Source organism: Bos mutus, chromosome 8 (genome assembly GCF_027580195.1).
Source record: "Bos mutus isolate GX-2022 chromosome 8, NWIPB_WYAK_1.1, whole genome shotgun sequence".
In the NCBI taxonomy this organism is placed as follows: Eukaryota; Metazoa; Chordata; class Mammalia; order Artiodactyla; family Bovidae; genus Bos; species Bos mutus.
In genome coordinates, this window is record NC_091624.1 from 8,380,769 (window position 1) to 8,402,080 (window position 21,312).

The following is a 21,312-nucleotide window of genomic DNA, read 5'->3' on the forward strand; positions in this document are numbered from 1 at the left end:
CAATGCCTCCTCCTTTTCCACTTTCAATATCTAGCAGCTTGTATTACTTTACTATAATTTTCTACTTCTAAGTCTCCACAATGAGACTGACAACCCTGAGGCCAAACTACATATGTCCCTGGCCATTGTGCCGCCAAATCCAGCACATTGGCCAAATCGGTGTGATTCCTCTCTACCAATACTTATTTTTTCACTGCAAAACATTGCCTCTATCTTGGGTAACCTGTAAAGCCCCCACATTTGGCCCATTTCAAGCCCTTGGCTCATATAATCCTCATTTGTTCATGTGCCAAATTAAAGTGCTAACAACAACAACAAAAAGTGAACATTTCTCAGACTCATGAGCATGGAGAACAGACTTGAGGTTGGCAAGGGGGAGAAAAGGGTGAGGAAGGAATTGACTGAGAGCTTGGGATTAGCAGATTCAAAGTTTTATACACAAGATGGATAAACAAGGTCCTCCTGTATAGGACAGCAAACTATATTCAATACCCTGTAATAAATCATAATGGAAATGAATATGAAAAAGAATGAATGTGTGTATATGTATAACTGAATCACGGTGCCTTACAGCAGAAATGAACACAACACAATAAATTTTAATTAACCCAACATAGTAACTCTTTCTGTCTCTACAGTCAAAAAGTAGATCAGCAATACTTCAAGACAGTATATTAAAAAAAAAAAGAACATTTCTATCCTTCTAAAGCAAAGCAAAACTTCAAAAGCTTGAATAAGTATAATGTAAAATTTCAATTTTAATATGTGTCTTCCCAAGTGTTTTACTTAAAAACTGAGATTAGTCATTTCACACATTAAACATAGCTTCTATTTAGTTTGCACATAATGTCATATGAATAGAATAGTCATGGTTTTATTTAGAAGAACTAAAACATAACAAAATATCAAGTTGGCTTAGCCCCACCAACAGAAGTCATGCAAGATGCAGATGACATTAACTGGCTCAATCAGGGTAAGTCTTGAGAAGTGATTAACTTTTCCTCATGGAAAAGATTCCCCTCACCCTTGGTCTGGTCTGTTCTCTCAAAGCCTTTGATCTGTGTTCTCCCTTAGCTGTTTAGGACACTGGGGATACCAGTTCAGATCTCATACTCACCAGGCAGCGTACCTGAGAGCCGGGCACCTAGAGATGATGATGTTCTGCTGGATGCTGGGGAGGAAATGGCTTTCCCTGGTGGATGTTGCATCAATCAAAAGGTGGGGGTGATGGCAGAGGATGTCAAGGAAACAGAGGCTGTATTCAGAGGCCTCAACTTCTGCTCTGGAAATCCTATCAGATGGACCATCAATTACCTCCTTTCTCCCATTCAGATCCTTGCCTTTGTCACAGAAAAATTTTTTACAGGACAGCAGGGAGTCGGGAGGGGAGTTGCATAGTAGTAACGACTTATGTTCAGGGAGAAGAAGATTCTGAGTGGGCTTGATCATTTGCCCCTGCCCCTTCAGGTCTCGAATTTACCCAAATCAGTCTAAGAGACTTGACTTGTGCCTATGGCTGGCCCATCAGTTGTCTCTAAACCCTTTCCCAGTTGACATTTCCAGTCTTTGTGTCCAAGTTGGTGATGTGTTGAAATGTCTCCTTGGAATGTCTGAAATCTGTTCTTAGAAATGCATAAAAATTGTTTAGTCATTTTTATAACCAAAGCAAGAACCAGGCCTGGCCTGCAAGGACCTTTCTCTGACCATGATTTTGAATTTTCCAAGCTGGAACTCCAGTGTGCTTTGATGAAATTGTCAGGAGATCAGAATTCAGGAGAAAAAAAAAAATTCTATGCTTTCTCAAAGAAATTTTACATATGTGAAGCATTTACCCTATATTGTATGTGGTGGTGGTTTAGTCTTTAAGTCCTATCCGACTCTTGTGACCCCATGGACTATAGCCCACCAAGCTCCTCTGTCTGTAGGATTTCCCAGGCAAGAATACTGAAGTGTGTTGCCATTTCCTTCTCCAGGGGATCTTGCTGACCCAGCGATTGTATATTGTATGGTCGGTAATAAAATATCAAATCACTGTGGTAAAGCTACAGTGGTTTGGGGATATTGACAGTTTCAGTTACTGGTGGTTACTAGATGATTCACAAATATCTTCCCTGTTCTCTTCAGCTTCAGTTCAGTTCAGTTCAGTCACTCAGTCATGTCCGACTCTTTGCGACCCCATGAATTGCAGCTCGCCAGGCCTCCCTGTCCATCACCAACTCCCGGAGTTCACTCAAACTCATGTCCATCGAGTCGGTGATGCCATCCAGCCATCTCATCCTCTGTCGTCCCCTTCTCCTCCTGCCCCCAATCCCTCCCAGCATCAGAGTCTTTTCCAATGAGTCAACTCTTCGCATGAGGTGGCCAAAGTACTGGAGTTTCAGCTTTAGCATCATTCCTTCCAAAGAACACCCAGGGCTGATCTCCTTAAGAATGGACTGGTTGGATCTCCTTGCAGTCCAAGGGACTCTCAAGAGTCTTCTCCAACACCACAGTTCAAAAGCATCAATTCTTCGGCACTCAGCTTTCTTCATCTTACAGGAAGCTTAAATTTCCTAAACCAAGAATAAACCAAGCATCCTGAAGCTCTCGATTCTTAGGGCGACTTTTAGTTTCGTATCCAAATGACATAATCCAAGCCCAAATAGTGTACGTGGGGAGACTTGCCTATTTCCCAAGCGTTTCTGAGAATTCCTAGCAGGTGGTTACATGTTCTACAAATTCATCTTAGTCGGGCCATGTCTCTGACTTCAGGTCAATACCTTCAGCTCCTTCTCCATTTTGCCATCTTCTCTTTACTGTTCTCTGTTTTCACCAATGTGCGAAAAGAGCCATCTCACTCTATTTCTTCAAGCACAACTGAGATGCACTCAACTTTATCAAGCTTTACTAAAATTTGAACATGGATAGAGAATGGAAATGCAGAAAAAGGAAACCCAGAGCTGAATACCAAACCTTTCTCACCTCGAGCGCTCAGTGTTTCTCTTTGCAGGGTATTCCCTATGAACATCTTTCTCCCTAGCAGAAGATTTAATCCCTCTTTTGAGAAGTCATGAAAAACAGTCCTTTTCTCCAGATTCTCTCTATGGATCTGTGGCCTCAGAATGCAGTCTCCTCCGGAAAAAATTAAAATTAGCATCATAATCCCCAAGAGCTGTACCCTGCTGACATTTGTTTAAGAAAGTTACAGTCTAGGCCGAGCACAGACCTTTCATACCACCACTTTGGTTTTGAACTTTCCCTAGCACACACGAGTGAGAACTGACCTCTCTAAGGCAACAGAGGCTGACCCGAGAACCTTCACCAAAATACAGATTTAATCTTTCTTTACAGAGTGCAGAAACCCACCCCCGCCCCCGCCCCGACATTTCGGAACTAACCTTAAGAGGGCTTGGGGGTAGTTTTGAGGGCATTCTGGCCCTAGGGACAAGCAGACTTATGAAGGAGCATGTTCAGGTTCTGAAGATGCTGAAGCTGAATAAGTTAGACCCAGACTTCAGTCTAATGAGACCTTTAGACAAGAAGACAAGTGGCGTTAGCAGCCATAGATACCACGGACAGGGCATCCCACAGGGCTGTGGGTCTCAGAGGAGCAACACTGTACCTTGATGCTATAAAGCATCAAATACACTTGAAACCTGTGGCTTAGAGCTTAAAGTCCAAATAAACCTCTTGAGTTTTGACACTTGGCAATCTAGGAATTTCTTTACCAAAAAACAAACAAAAAACAACCACACCACCAGAAAACCTCATATTTTACTTCTTAAATCCCATGGTACCTTGGAGGTGAAATAGTTCTTATGAAACAATTTGCCTCATGAGTTAAGGAAACATTAGACAATATTTATTTTAAATGTCCATTAGAAATTAAGAAAGGGAGGTACTAAAATAAAGAATGGCTGAACCCTAAGATGATGAAATAGTTGAAACACAATTTAATATGTTGTACAGAATGCAGGGATCATTGTATATTTTCTGAGAAGCAAAAAAATCTTAATTATTTATTGTTATAATTAAATTGCATTTTATATCAAAATTATTACACATTTGTTGTAGTGTAAAATAATACTGAAGAATATAGGCTTGTAAAGAAGAAAATCTACTTAAATCTCGGCTCATAATTTGTGTCCCCTAGGCAAATTATGAGTCTCTAAACTTCAAATTGCAGATCTGTAAAGTAGGGTTATGGTGATAATGAAAGAATTGTAGTTAAGTTAGAACACTCAATAAATTCAAGTTATTATTGCAAAATAAAATTCAGAAAATTCAAAGAAGTAAATAAAATTGGGCTTCCATGGTGGCTCAGATGGCAAAGAATCTGCTTGCAATGTGGAGACCTGGATTTTTGACCCCTGGATCAGGAATATCCCCTGGAGAAGGAAATGGCTACCCACTCCAGTATTCTTGCCTGGAGAATTCCATGGACAGAGGAGTCATTGTGATATTTAATGAAAGAAGTGTAGTTAAGTTAGAACAGTCAATAAATGCAAGTTATTATTGCAAAATAAAATTCAGAAAATTTGAAGTAAATAAAGATTATCCTTTATTCCATTGTCTAAAGTGAACCACAGCTAAAATTGTAAAGTTTATGTACATTTGTTCCAGGATGTATGTATGTTGGTGTGTGGGGGGTCTCTATTTCAGAGTTATGAATTTATTCATTCTAATATATAGTTTTTTGAAATGCTTTTTATTTTTTTTTTTTTTTTTTTTTCTTATAATAATTCCACCAAGGTATGGGAAAGTTAGCTAGTAACCCACTGATTCCGTTCTTCATTGGGTGAGAGGTGTCAAATGCCCAGAAATTCTAACATACCTTATGTAAGGGCTGAGCAAGTTTTTTATGAAACCACAGAAAATCCTTGATTATAGAGGCAGAATGATGCAGGTGCTTTTGTTGAGAACTTGTCAGTATTGTTAGACAATGTTCACTGCAATTACATGGTAAATGCACACGTTCCATCCACCATGTTTAACAGGGACTTCCTCCTGCTTTTCTCAGATGGATTACATAACAGACAGTCTTTACGTCCTGTCCCAACTCCCCTTTGGAGCTGACTTGTAATTGCAGTGAAATGCTTTTTTAAACTGGACTATATGTTAGAAACATCCTTATATGTCAGCAAATGTCGGTGTAATTCATCATTTTAACAGCTTCATTTTATTCCATTATATGATAATGACAATGTTTAACTAAAAGTAGTATTTATATTTTCATTTTTATTATCCACTACTTCTCCATTATAATTTATATAAGCACATACAATAAGATCACTTACATAGAGTATTTTTAGCATCTGTCCTATTGCTTAGAAATAGAGCTATTTTGTCAACAGAGGCACTCCTTTGCATATTTGATAGCTATCATCAAAGTGCCCTCCACATGCTGTATGAGAATGTCTGGGAAGCATTTCATTTTAGTCTGGTCATGTACTAAGAGGGACTTTCCAAGTCTTGATGATCTGAAGGATCAGAGAACTGGTTCTGACTGTGTGTATCAGTTAGACACCTTGCCTGGACTGGTGAATACTTACCCAAGTTGGAGTTTCCCCTGTATGTATGATTCTAGATAAACTTCTTTCTTAAAATATCTTGGCCTCAGTCCCATTGCTTATAAAATGGGGATAATATACATATTATGATTGGAAAAATTGAAACGATAAAATATATAAGGCTTGATTCATCTTAGGCACTTAGTACACATGTGTGTACTTGGTCGCTTAATCGTGTCTGACTCTTTGTGGCCCCATGGATTGTAGCCCACCAGGCTCCTCTGCCCATGGAATTTTCCAGGCAGGAATACTGGACTGGGTTGCCATTCCCTTCTCCAGGGGATCTTCCTGACCCAGGGATCAAACCTGCTTCTCTTACACCTCCGGCACTGGCAGGCAGATTCTTTATCACTACCACCACCCAGGGAGCCCTAATCTTAGTAAAGATGTGCTCTTTTCCTCCATTCTTTTTGGTAACTGAGTTTTTATGCCATGGTGCTTTGTAAAATGTAGATGCTCATAAAGTTTTGTTGCTATTTGGATCCTTTTATCCTGAAAAAGGTGTTAGGAAGTTATGGATCAAAGAAGATGTTCATGAAGTTAGTTATCTACAGAGTTAGAGTAGAAGAAGAAGATGAAGGCAGAGGAGGAAGAGGAGAGGGAGAGGAGAAGGGAAGGATGGAAGACTGAATTTGAGGACAGGGAGGCCTAGGGTTGAAGTCTAGCCCTGAAACTTACTGGCTGTGTGAGTTGCGGTTTTGAGTTAACTTCCTTGAACCTCAGTTTCCTAATATGCAGCTAACAACTTCCTTGCCGTGTCTTGGGAGGATTAACTGCAAGAGTGTGAGTGTTCAGAGTACTGCAGACAAACACCAGACTCCAATAAAAAGGCAACTCTTATCTATTGTTGCCACCATTATTCCCTCTGTTGACATTGCTATTCCATCATTACGTCCATTGTTGACAGTATTAAACATTGCTTCTTGTTCTTAACTCTCCAGGAAACCCTTGTGGCTTAGCACTATAAATCTATTATGGCCTCCAATGAGCCACTTGAGTGTCATTTATCCATTCATTCATGGGAAAGGTTAGAGCCACACGTTGAATTTACATCTCCATTGATCCCAGGTGGACAGAGACTGAAGAATTAATACCTGTTGTGGACTTAAGAGTCAGGAAAACTCAACATGGAAACAGCTTTTTCTATCTTTTGCTTTCTGCAGACAATCTGTTCATTATTTCTTGCTTACAACCATATCTACGTGTGTGTGTGTGTGTGTGTGTGTATTCATGTATGTTTCATTACATTGCTGTTACCGTTTGCTTGTTTTTGCTTTTTTAAAAAATTAGTTTAATTTCATTTGTTTATTTACAGCTGCACTGGGTCTTTGGTGCTGTGTGCGGCCTTTCTCTTGTGGCAAGTGGGGTCCACTCTGTTGCAGTGCAAGGTCTTCTTATTGTTGCGGCTTCTCTTACTGGGCTCTAGGCATGTGGGCATCAGTAGCTGTGGTACACTGGCTTAGTTGCCCAATGGCATGTGAAATCTTCCTGGACAAGGTTTGAAGCCGTGTCCCTTGCATCGCAGGCTGATTCTTAGCCACTGGACCACCAGGCAAGTCCAGGTTTGTTTTTGTATTTTGTCACAAAAGGGGAAAAGGACGTAAGACCAGATCTTGAAGCCAGAATCAATGGTGGCAGACCCATTGCGTTCACTGTAAGAGCTGGTGATAAAGGAGATCTTTGGGGTGAGCTTTTTTCTGACAGCTGCACCATAATGAACTTACAGAGATGAGATGCAAAGGATGGCTTTTGTTTTGGGCCTTTTTTTTTTTGCCTTACCTCTGACTCCAAATTCTCAAGACTCCAAATTCAAAAGAACCCTAAGGTGTAAAGTATGCCAGAGAGATTTTCTAAGTTATGATCATTTGTAACTCCAAGCTGTATGTATATCCTTCAGGAAAGCCCAGTTAAATGCTCAGAGAAGACTCATCTGTACCTTCTCATAGAAAGAGGCCTTTCTAATAAGTGATAACTGAGGCTCAACCCCCTCTTCAAACTGTCAAAACATTTTAAAGCAAGTTATTGTAGGTGAAAGTCACTTCAAAATAGTCTGTGCACATCTCCGATGATCTTAAACTTTAACTTTTTGTTGATTCAACAACCCAATGCTGTATTGCAGGGGGGTTAAGTTTCTTTGTCTGCTTTGCTTTTGTTTTTCCTCTTCTATTCTCAAGCTGTCAAGTCTTCTATTGACATTTTCACTGTTTTCAACAGCTCCTCTTTCTTTTCAAGTCACTTATATTTAATTTGCTGGGGGATAAAAATTTAAAAAAAGGAAATAACCAAACTTGCTAAAAAAGGATGTTTAATAAGATTTCATGAGCCTCAGCAGGAGAACCAAGAGGGTGTGTGCTTTCATTCATTAAATTCCATCTACAAATATTTACTGGGCTTCCTTGTGATAATCCACAGGTTGTGACTTGTTCCAAGCAATAAAACACATTGTTTGGGGGCTATAACTTTTTGAAAAAGCATATTACCATTTTCAGGAGCCTTTTCAAATGTCTGAGTTTATGGCTAACTTGTGAATGGTCAATACTTTGAACCTGTGACCGCTGAAGATTTGATTAATTACTGACCCTCTCTGCCTATATACACATGGATTTCTACATTCCCCAAAGCATCAACACACATAATCCTTTGTTTTGATCCTCCATTTGAGGTAAGCAAGGTCAAAACGTTTATCTGCTTCTTAGAACATGAGGAAAGGAGACTCAATAAACTATGAATCATTTCAAAGCCTTTAAAATACCAAACTAGGATTGACTCTCTACTTAGGTGAAAGCTCATGCCCCAGATCTTTATCCAAGCCTCGAAGAAGAGTTTTAGATCTCTTATTGCCACGCTTAAGATCTTATATTGGAAAGAGCACTGGCCCGAGAAACAGGAGACTTGGATTCTAGCCTGAAATCCACCAAGTATCTTTAAGCAAGCATCTCTGGGTCCCAGGTTTTTCTCTTTTCCTCTGCAAAGTGAGGTTAATCATATCTGCCTCATACAACGAAGTGATGACATATTTTTAGACGCTATTATTAATCCAAGTATGTTACCAAGCGCCTCGGCAGCCTTGGACCTAACCAAAGATGGAACAAAATCCTGTCCTCTGTGGTCGCAGGGTCCTGCCTGCCAGTTCACAGACCACCTTTTCTTGCAGGTGAGAGGCTTCTGCATTAGCGAAGGCTGCAGATAATAGAGGCACAGAGAAGCTATCTGTATGGACTGTCTCTCTGGCTCCACTATGCTCCTCGTTCCTTCTACATGGCTAAGCAGGAGGAGAAATTCCAGGAAAGTCTACAGACATTCAGCAGAAGCCTCCCTGGGAACCTTGGTTTGTCTCTCTCACTGGGGCTGCTGGCTGGGCCGAGGTCAAACACGGGGAAGAGCACCAGCTCCAACCAGACTCCTTGCAAGAATTTCAGTGGCACATCCTTAAGACTACCAGATGGGCACCTTCTCTTCCTGCGTAGGCTAAGGCCAGTCACCATCTCTCCGGATGTGGGGACTCTCCCAGGAGATCTAATAGCAAGCCCCCAGCAGTCCCTTGGTAAGGTAGGACCACATGCCATCATCTTTCTTTTAAATCTGGAGATGTAACAGAGATCAGAGGGCAGCTAAAGGACTGGAAAAGACAAACTTGAGTCTTTAGTTCTGGCAGTTTCTCACTATGCGATTTTTCTTAAAATGCACCTCCCTTATCTCTACAAAGAGGGTACCCACCTTTTGGAAAGATGTAAGGAACTAACATGATACACAGCAGTGTGCAGTGCCAAGCATATGCTTATAATTTACTATTTCCCCTTCTTTCACCAACCTACCTAGCACATCCAGTGGAAATCACCCTATTCCTATAAGAGGTGGTGATCAATGAGCTCTTCAGGGCAAGTTCTTTCTGACAATCTCACAATACCGGGTTTCTAGAGAGGAAAATGAAAAACAGTCATATTTTGTTTTCTTGGATTTGGGGGCATTGCTTCAGTAGCAAACACATTAGATGGCCTAGAATACATAACTGACATATTCATCATATTTCCTCCTGCCGTCTAAACTTCTGCCCTTGCTCCCTGGTTCTCAGGTGCCTGTCCTGCATCTGCCCTTCCCTGCTCTTGGTGGGGGGTGGGAGGAGACCTGTGGAGCTGGTCAAAGCTGCTTCTCCCTAGCCCATCCACACAGCACCCACACATGTGACTGGAGATGAGAACAAAGAGAAGAGATGGCTGGGGTGGCTCCCTCTCTGCCCCTAGGAAACCCCCGTTCTTATGTGAACCCCTAAAAAAACCTCCTTGCTCAGCTCAGTTCTGGCCTTCAGGAAGCAGGACTCATAGCCACCACCTGTTGAGGGCATTTTGCAGCTGCTCAGGCTATAACTAAGTGTGCTGTTTTATAGACCTGAGATTGGACCCAACAGTGCTCTGGGGATTCTCCTTTCTGGGTCAGGAGACCTTTTAGTGCCATTATAATAACCACAGTGGTTACACTTTGAGCACTCACGGTGAGCTGGAGCATTGTGCTAAATGTTTTATAGCCATTCCTGATGCTTAAGGAAACAACGAGTAAGAGAGATTACGCAGCATTTCTAAGGACTACATCCAGAAAGTGGCCAAATCAGATCCACACTCAATTCTGGCCGATTCCAAAGTCGATTTTCTAAACCACTGATCTGGGCTGGTTCTGCGGTGTTGCTCAGCCTCCAGCCTCTCCAGCTTAACAAAGTAGGAGCATCCATGATGACATAGAGGTTCTTGGTGATATCCTACATCCTTTGCATCCAGAGGCTGTTCCTGGTCATGTGGTATGGTGACAGTGCCATCAGCTCTCCATGTCAATTCACCTGTCAGGGGGCGATGGTGCTGGTACTGCCTCCCTCCACCTTGACCACCAATCTGCTGAGAGCCATCCTGAAGCGACCAATGAGATCTTCTAAATAACGTCCTCACTGCAGAAAGCCTGGCATATGTTAGTCCATGTTAACATGACCATGTTAATCCCCCTTTCCCCTTTTCTATGTCCAAGGGGAGAATCATGCTAGTTTATTGGAGAAAAATTCATTGTCTGCCTATCATTATGCCAGTTAGGTTTCTGAGTTTGGAAGTTTTCTAATAAATGATACTGATAAAACCTCACAAAGTTCATGGATAAAAGAAAATAGATAGACAGATATGATGAATGGATAGATAAGTGAATAGATGGATGGATAAATGAATGGCTGAATGGATAGATGTGATGAATGGGTAGATGGATAAATGAACGCATGGATAGATAGATGATAGATATATAACATAGTGGTGAGGAGTTTAAATATTTTTTCAGTGATTGGTGTAATGAATGATGTTCTGTTTTACAAAGAATTTTAACAAAGAGCAAAAATGCTGAAAAGCTCAAGGAAAGTTTACTACAAATTTAATATCTTTTTAAGAAGAAAGAAAAAAAAAAGTGTGTCTTACTTGTAGTTATTTTGATGTTGCTGCTGAACTGTCGTCTTAATTTCCACACCCAACACTGCAGGGACTTAGAGATTCTCCACCCTCCACGTCCCGGGTTCTGATGCACGCTGTGGTGTTGAAAACTGTGACAGCACATAGGTATGATTTTGAGCAGCTGTTAGTGAGACGGGGAGAAGAGGCACGACCCATCTGTACATTGCCCTCCTCGCTTTGGAACAGGAAGTGAATCTCAACAGTCACTGGTAACAAAGCTGAAAGAAATAGATAGCATTGGGAGGTTTTTGGGTTTTTTTAATGGTCTTCTTTAACCTTTTTCATGATTTCCAAACATACTCAGGCCACAGCACAATGTGGCTGGTGTGGGGGGAAGTGACCCTGCTCGACGTGTTCACTGAGCACCCAGGCTCCTTCCCTCTTACAACACTTCTATCCTCAACACGTGTTGAGGTCCAGGCGTGCTGCAGGGGGCCAGAGTTTTGAGGGTCACACGTCAGGTTTTAGAGTCATGCCTGGAAGTGGTATCATCACTTTGGGACAAAACTTGGTCATGTCATGTTAACCTCACTGCAGAAAGAGAATAGGAAATGGTTTCCTGTGTGCCTAGGACACACTTGAAAGGCCCCATGAATATATTTCGTTGTCTCCGCCACACACGTTGTTTGGATTTCTTTCATCTTCTACCCTGTCCTCTTCAACCTAATTTCAACCCAGCAGTCAATAGAATGTTTTAACAATATAATAAGATTATGCCGCCTCTGTGCTAAAAACTCCACAGAGGCTCTGTGATTGTTGCAGAGTAAAAGCTAAAGTCATCACAATGATTTGCATGGTTCTACATGATTCAGCCCCTTATCTTGCTAACTTCAACTCTGACTGCTCACTCCCTCACTCTAGCCATTCCAGGCTCCTTAGAGTCTCTTCCTTGGCTATGTAACTCTGCCTGAAAAGCTCTTAGCCAGATAACTATCTCTGATCTATGTCAAGCTCAAATTCACCTTTTCAGTCAAGTCTACCATGACCATCCTATATAAAATGTTACTTGTCTCTACCCGATGCCTCTGCTCCTCTGCTGTCTTTCTTCCAGATCGCTTACACCTTTTCTCTAGCATTGAAACTAGTGTTTTGATTATTGGCTGTGTCCTAGACAACAAGTACCCTGAGTTGGGAGCCATGTTGTATAAGATGATGTGTGGTGACACAGAAGACAGTACACGTTTTATTTCGCATCTTGCAGATATTTCTGACAGTCGTGACCTCTGACATTACTCCAACACCTAGAAGAGTATTGGCAAGGTGGCAGGCACTCAATTCATTTGTTGAAGGAATGAGTGAATGAGATAGAGAATTATGTGACAGAATGGAATCAATGGACCCAGGGAAAAGGCCCTAAGACTTGGTCTATGTTCAGAACAGTTTCAAGCCCCAGACTTTGCACTATGAGTTCTAGACCTCAGTAGATTTTTTTTTTTTTTTTTTTTTTGCCTTGGCAGTGTTTCATTTTCTCCCTTGCAAAATGAGAATTTTCACCATATCTATTACCTCTACCTCTTAAGGCCACTATAAAATTGAAGAATATCGTATATGAAAGAGAATAATTCTAACAACAGCAGCACTCATTCACGTTATTTATCTAGATCTATTGTTTGACTACTCTGCTTCTTGCACAGAAATTATGTGTTGTTCTGATCAAAGATTGTTTGGGATCCCTGGGACAACCGCCCAGGGGCCTGCTGTCTGTCCATTGCTTGCCTGGCTACCCCTGAGAAGATCCAGGCTGCCCAATCGCCCAGGGGCCTGCTGTCTGTCCATTGCTTGCCTGGCTACCCCTGACAAGGTCCAGGCTGCCCTTTGTTGCTCCCATAAGAAACGCTATGGAGCAGGACTGAGGGCTCTCTCTGATACAGCCAAGGCAACCCGAGACACTCCAGATCAGAGCTACTGTCCTTGATCCCACTGGGACCTTCTGTTAGAAAAGCTGTCTCCTCTCTGATAAGAGAAAAAAGAATTCATAGCTTGTCTGGCATCTCCTCTGTATTTTTCCCAATGCAGTCAGCTTGAACTGGTAGGCTGGATCTTGTCTGGACAGATGAAAAATAACAAACAGTAATCCTTAAGGCTCCATTTTGGCTAACAACTCTTCCCTTGTCTTCATGTTCTGGTTCAAGTGAGTCCTAGGAGGTTGACACCTTCCTGGGATTCATCCATCCTCTGTGAATCTATGTCCTCATGTAAAATCTGCTTGCCCAGAGGAAATCACACCTGATTCAACTCTGCCCTGAAACTTGAATGCCAAGCCTTCCTTGGAGGACACCAGGGTCAAGGTGAGGAGTGTATGGCTTCCTACATGAGCAGATAAGGACTGCTTGTAACTGAAGAGCTAATGATTTTTCATAACAGCTTAAAATTGAATGAGTGTCTGAAAAGACTTAAAGATTTGAAAAAATGTATTGTTTCAAACAAGGTTAATTTCCCAATATGGTTCTATTAACATGAATTGTTGTTTGATGTGGAAAAATTATTATCATGAAGGAGCCAGTCTAAACCACATCCTGTCCCAGTATTCATCTATATTTTTTATTTATAAACTTGAAATTAGAAATTTTCCTAAGCAGATTGCCACCCTCAACTTCCCACTTTTACTATGATTTCTATTTAATGTTCTTTTCAACCCTACCAATTTGTCTTTGGAAAATTGTTTTTTTTCCTCTTGCAATCTGTCCCTATTAAGGAGTGTTTAGAAGTCCTCAGGGAAGTTTCAGAAAGTGTTCTAGAAGCTATTTATAAACGTCCCAGAGTCTCATCTGTTGACTGGATAGGAAAGTTGGCATCTGGCCCTGCCATGAGAGTCAGATAAACACAGGCAAGGTGGAAGGGAAACACGCCCCACCCCCATCAGGTTCTAGCCTGAAGATCCCTTCTAGTCCATCCAAAGCTCTGAGAACATCCAAAAAGGAAGACTCCCAAAGAAACAAATGTTCGCATCTGTGACCGCCTCATTCCTGGATCCTTCTTGGAATTCCTGCGCTTGCCCCTGAAAGCCCCGGAGGGTCATATGGGGAGCCACGAACAAACCAATTTCAGGGGGTTTCCTTGTTACCAGAATATCATCTGGGCAACAATAGATGATGTACTTAAGGACATGCCCCTTTTTCCTGTTATCTTCACCCCTCTGTTTTCCCAAATAGAACCTAGTGTGGGAACAGACAGACAGAAATCACTTCCTCCACTCCCTCTAGTACTGCCCCTACCTCATAGACTCTCTCTGTCTCTCTCTGTGCTTCTGATCTCATACACATTTATTAGAACTTTCACGAACTGAGTTCCTACTGCAGCTGAGGCCCTGCACTGAGGAACTTGAAGGTACAGCATCATTTAACCCTCACATATCCTGTGGAGTAGGTTCTGTTCTTCTTACACATGAGCAAGCTGGGGGTCAAAGAGCTGACTCATCTGAAGCTCTACAGCTAGAAGGATGCTGAGGTTGCCTTGTGATAATGCATGCTTCTTTTTTCTCATCTCTTCTTCATGAACTTCCTTTATCAGCTACTTCATCAGTTCTTGGGGGGCACTGAGGGGTCAGCCATTTGTCACAGCAGCTGTGTGACCTTGAGCAATCCCTTCTTCCTCTCCAAATCCCAGTTTCCCTTTCTGTAAAATAATATGATAGGTTAAGCTTTGTTCATGCTCTAACATCTTTGGACCCTAAAGATGCAAATGATGGCAGCAAGCCCTTGTATCTCATACGCATTTATTACAACTTTTATGTACTGAGTTCCTACTGCAGGCCAGGCCCTGAGCTGAGGCCAGGTACCTGAGAAGGTACCACCTGGCAATTCTATGTGGCTTAGAAAGAGGAGACATCTCAACCCAGCAGTCAAGAGAAATAAGGCCACTAAACATTTTTCTAATTTTTTGAAAAATTTAAAAAGATCAGTGGCAGTTCAATTATGATGTAGAGTAGAATTTGAGAGATTTTTAGTTCACATTCTGATTCTGCTACTAGCTTATCATGTGATCTTGGGCAAGTCACTAAACTCTTTGAGAATCTGTTTCCCCATCTGTAAAAACAGAGGTCCTAATAACCATGCTTCCCTCCTAGGATTGTGGAGAGGAACAAACTAGCCCCATAGACAGGATTAACCTTTGACTAGCACATCACAGCCAGTGCTTGCAAAAGTCCACAGATAGATATCCAATATCTCCAATCCTTTCAGCCATAGAGGGTTGAACTCTTAGGCAAGTAACTCTAAACAACAAAAACAATCAGAAAAGGAAATGAGGTGATTAGCTCTCTCCCTCTACAGTCTGACCATTAACGGAATTAAGCAAGAACCGAATTTTATCCCCTGCACTTGCTCTTCTGAGCCAGAAAGACCCAGGAAATAACGCCTATTGAAGACACTCATTTTGGTTCTTGGCCAGAAGTTTCAAATACTTATTTGAGCTTAAGCTTCTTAGCTTTGGACCGAACATTATTTAAAAGTTCCAGTTAAATTTACTACTTTCTCTTCTCTTGAAGCAGATTCGTCTTTGGATAACCTTGAATAAGAATGGCAAACAAAGACGTATTCAAAAACCCTGTTTTATTTTCCAAAGCAATGGCCCCTGGTGGGGTAGTAGTCTTGACTTTTATTTGAATCCATGTCTCCAGGCACAGAGGGAACATGCACCCAGAAATGTGCTTTCCCAGCATGCTTTGCTCCAGGGTCATACTCTTTGGGGCATTAGTCATTCTCAACTCATAAGATCAAAACTAAAGCTAAATAAAAGCTAAAAATGGGTGATTTGTCACCCAGCAAGCACCAATAAAATGTAACCACATGGAAAAATGAATTAAGCCAAGCCCATCTTTTTCTTAAAGATAATTGCCTGTGATGTCTCACGAGTTACCATGTTTATTTCCCTACAAATTCTTCCTGACCCAGATAGCTAAGCCCTGCCCTTCATTCCTCCTCTGTGAGTCTACTCACACTTTCCTCACAGGAAAATATTGCTGAGAGGTTCTTTGGAAAGAACTGTGCTTTCTCATTTGAGCAGGTGCTGCGAACCTGAGCTGATCAGGTTGGGCACCGCCCATGTGAAGTTACCCAGCCCCCAACAAGACCGTCTCAGATGACTTCTGATAAAACAACAAACTCAAGTTCGGTTTTGTGAGCATAGAACTTGTGGATAAACTTCATCCTGTCCATCTTTTCAAAAGATGAGATGATCTCACCTTGCCCAACTGTTGGTCTTCACCATAGGAGCAATGGTATAGACTTCAACCAGGAGTCTTTTAATTTTCTTTATTACTTCATAATAGGAATACAAATAATTAGAACACAAAAAATTAATTATTACCAAGTATTGTTAGATAACACTAGTAATAAATTCATGTCTCTAATAGTAATAGCTCTGATATACACACTGGTAAAATATTTCAACATTAGTAAAATTACTAAGAATATATGAAAGAGAACTAGACCCACAGAAAGAGGAAGCAAACTTATGGTTATCAATGGAGAAAGGGGGAAGGGTGAGGGATAAATTAGGATTTGGGATTAACATATATACACTACTACATATAAAATAGATAATCAACAAGGACCTACTGTAAAGCACAGACAGCTATACTCTGTATTTTGTAATAACCTATAAAGGAAAAGAATCTGAAAAGATTCTGGAAAGAATCCCCTGGCTGTGCACCTGAGACTAACACAACATTGTAAACCAATTATACTTCAGTAAAACATTCCTGATGCTGAAGCTGAAACTCCAGTACTTTGGCCACCTCATGCGAAGAGTTGACTCATTGGAAAAGACTCTGATGCTGGAAGGGATTGGGGGCAGGAGGAGAAGGGGACAACAGAGGATGAGATGGCTGGATGGCATCACCGACCCGATAGACATGAGTTTGAGTGAACTCCGGGAGTTGGTGATGGACAGGGAGGCCTGGTGTGCTGCAATACATGGGGTTGCAAAGAGTCGGACGTGACTGAGCGACTGAACTGAACTGAACTGAAAACAAACAAAAGCAGTATGCCATATGTCAAAAACTCACGCTGTGTCAAACTCTGCTACAGATTTCTCTTGCTCTACCTCTGGATAGCTGTGAGTTGGACCATATAATCTTCATTTTACATATTAAAAAAAAAAAGAAAAAAGAAAAACAAGCTAATGTCCCAAAGGTTAAATAACTTGCCTATATCATATAGTTAATAAAGACCAGGGCTTGGAAGAATGCCCAAAGCTGTCTGGGTAGCCCATGCTTTAAACATTCTGCTTTTCTTCTCATCCATGCAGTCAGGTAGACCATCCATTAGAACAGAGTGGGGTTTGACCCTCTGTCTTCATGGAAGAATCATCATAAGGGGAGATTTGAGTTGAATCTACAGGTTCCATTTCTACTGGGTTTGACTATTTACCCTCCAGTCTCACCAACACACACCCAAATCACCCAGTTGTGAACAGTCCTCTCTAAATGAGTCAACATCTAGACATCATCTGAACCAAATAAATGATGGGACATTACTATACATATTTGGAAAATGGAAGGGCTTGGGGTGCATGATTTTTTCAATCTCATCCTTTTCTGTTTATCTAGAAATTAAAGGAAGGAAAGAAAAAAAGAGGAAGAAAGGAAGAGAGTGAAGAAGGGATGAGTAGCATTTACTTATAATTGTTGTTCAGTCACTCAGTTGTGTCTGAGTTTGCTCAGACTCATGCCATCCACTATTTGTATTCAGTTCAGTTCAGTCACTCAGTCGTGTCCAACTCTTTGTGACCTCATGAACCGCAACACACCAGGCCTCCCTGTCCATCACCAACTGCCGGAGTCCACCCAGACCCATGTCCATTGAGTCGGTGATGCCATCCACTACTTGTATTAGTGGTTAACAAATACAAAATTACTTGTAATCGTGGTTAACATATATTGAGCTGCACTAGTTAGTGAATGGCACTAGAAACTCCACATATGTGATTTCATTGACTCCTTCCAACAACCCTATTGCAAATGCAAAATAAACATGAGAACAAAATCAGAGAATTCTTGCAATGGTTTGTTGCACTTGCTGAAGCTTAGGCAACATATTAAGCCACAGCCCCTGAAAGTCCTGGGAACAACAGAGAAGGCAACACAATAATGAGCAAGACCAGCTAGAGATCAAAAGAAGCACATTCTAGAGAGTCAGTAAAGAAACACTTGCTACCCACAGCTTATTAAGTTCAATGCTCTTATTTTACAAATAGGGAATCTGGGGCACAGAGAATAGAAATGGCTAGGCAACGAGTTATAGTCGAGTGGAGAATAGAACCACTTCTCTTGACTCCCAACCCAATGTTCTCTATATTTTCCTCTTCTTGGGATGTATGGAATAGGGTTTTTGAACGCATAAAATATTTATTCTTACGAGGAGCCTGGGATTGAAGTAGATTTCTCCTAATGAGGGGAAGTATGTGGAGTGCCAAAGCCAGCAGAGTTTGGCCAATAAAAGGCAGTTATGAGAGCTGCAGTGAGAATTACAGTGGGGTGACAGGAAGTACATCAGATTCCCTGGAGAAGGAGTGAGATGCAGAAACTCCCCAAACAGAGGATGCACCATCAAGAGATGCCCAGAACTCTGGGTGACCTCCCTGAAGATTCTTGATCATAATACACACACTGTATATAATTTCATACATGTATAGGGAGAGGTGTGAAATCAATAGGAAGATTTAATGCCAGCAAATTCAGTGAGTTGGGTTTGAAAACAGCAAACTCTGAGGTGAGTATCTGATAGTGCTGAGACCACACTGTAATCTAGACCCAGGTCTCCAGACTACTACCCAGGGAATCTTACACTGCACATATTTATTCACAGTATTCACAATTTTACTACTTTAGGCTTTCATCCTCTGTGCATTCTTCACAAAGAATTCAACATGATTTCATTAAAGTGTAAATCAAATCTATGCCACTTGGCTTTTTGAGATCCTTCATCCATTGTACTTAGTATGAAGCTGGAACACCTCATCATGGCCATGATGGCCTGACCACCTCACCAGTCCTTTACTTTCCTCCTTCCTCACTAGGCTCCAGCTACTAATTTTTTCTTCCCCAACACTTCAAATTCTTTCTTGAATATTTTTTTAATCTACTGTTCTCTCAATGTAGAATATCCTTCTAACTAACTGTTCCTAAGACTGACCCCCTTTGAAGGGGAAAATGAGATGAATCTCTCAAGAGAGTCTCATTGCCATGTATACACTCTCATGTGTAAAATAAACAGCTAGTGGGAAAATGCTGTATAGCACAGGCTCTGTATAGCACAGCTCAGTGCCCTGTGATGACCTAGAGAGGTGGGTTGGGAGGGGGAAAGGAGGTTCAAGAGGGAGGGGATGTATGTATACATACAGCTCATCCACACTGTCATACAGCAGAAACTCACACAGCATTGTAAAGTGAGTTGTTGTTGTTCAGTCGCTAAGTTGTGTCTGACTCTGCGACACATGCTCTGCAGCGCATCAGGCTCCTCTGTCTTCCACTATCTCCTGAAGTTTGCTCAAATTCTTGTCCACTGAGTCAGCGGTGCTATCAAACCATCTCATCTTCTGCCACTCACTTGTCCTTTTGCCTTTAATTTTTCCCAGCATCAGGGTCTTTTCCAATGAGTCGTCTCTTTGCATCAGGTGGCCCAAGTATTGGAGCTTCAGCATCAGTCCTTCCAATATATATACAGTCTTGATTTTCTTTAGGATTGACTGATGTGATCTCCTTGCCATCCAAGGTACTCCTAAGAGTCTTCTCCAACACCACAATTCAAAAGCATCATTTCTTTGACACTCAGCCTTCTTTATGGTCCAACTCTCACATCCATACATGACTACTGGAAAAGTATATTGCTCTACATGTCATTAAAAACTCAGATTAAGTCCCCATGTGTGAGAAATACTCTTTATCATTTCTCCTTCCCAAATGAAGACAGAGATTATGAAATGCACAGTGTTAAAAGGAATGACCATACAATGGAGTTCATTTCCCAGATGGCTCAGTGGTAAAGAATCTGCCTGCAGTGGAAGACACAGGTTCAATCCTTGGGTCAGGAGAATCCCCTGAAGAAGGAAATGGCAACCAACTTCAGTATTCTTACCTGGAAATTTTCATGGACAGAGGAGTCTGGTGGCTACACTCCATGGGGTTTCACAGAGTTGGACATAACTGAGCACAGTGCACAGCAAAGATTCACAGAAAAGAAATAGGTAAAATGATCTGGTACGAAACTGGAGCCTATTATACACAGTGAAGTAAATCAGAAAGAAAAACACCAATACAGTCTATTAACGCACATATATGGAATTTAGAAAGATGGTTTAAAATTAAGATTTAAATTAATTTAAAAAATGATATGGGAGATTGTATGGGAGAAGTTAACTCCAAATAGAGCCTGGGAGAGGAGGTAAAGATAGAAAGAGGAGGGTGATTTGCCTGCTGGGCTGTGAGCTCTGACTATGTTAGACAACAAAAGTTATCTAACATAGATAAAGACAGACTTTTGGACTCTGTGGGAAAAGGCGAGGGTGGGATAATTTGAGAGAATAGCATTGAAACATGTATACTGCCATACGTGAAACAGATCGCCAGTCCAGGTTCAATGCCTGATACAGGGTGCTCAGGGCTGGTGCACTGGCACAGCCCAGAGGGAGGGGATGGGGAGGGAGGTGGGAGGGAAGTTCAGGATGGGGGACACATGTACACCCATGGCTGATTCGTGTCGAAGTATGGCAAAACCACTACAATATTGTAAAGTAACTAGCCTCCAATTAAAATAAATTAATTTTAAAAATGATATGGGAGATTGTATAGGAGAAGTTAACTCCAAATAGAGCCTGGGAGAGTAGCTAAAGATAGAAAGAAGAGGGTAATTTGCCTGTTGGGCTATGAGCTCTGACTATGGTATTCTTTGTCCTATCTCCAGAGTCAAGAAAGGTGCACATAACAGGGGCTTGATGAATATATATTAAGTGAATAAACAAATATATAAATGAGCTACTGCGATAACCATTTCTAAAGTATATTAAAATATGCGTGTATCTACTTGATGGAAAAATCAGTCCCCTGTTCTTGCCATATTTCATTTATAACCATGGTCTCCTTTCATTTTTATTAAAACAAGGAAGCACCCTCTTCCTCTGTGTGCACCCACGCAAATTCCAGAATTATTTTTTGGCAAGAAATTAGCCTTGAAGGAAAAGCAGCACCCGTACTTCTGTGTCCTATCCTCAAAGAAGAAATGGAGCTAAAATCCTGGATAAGCAGAGACCTTCCTGTGCTCAGATCTGTCTGTGACAGAAATGAAGAGACA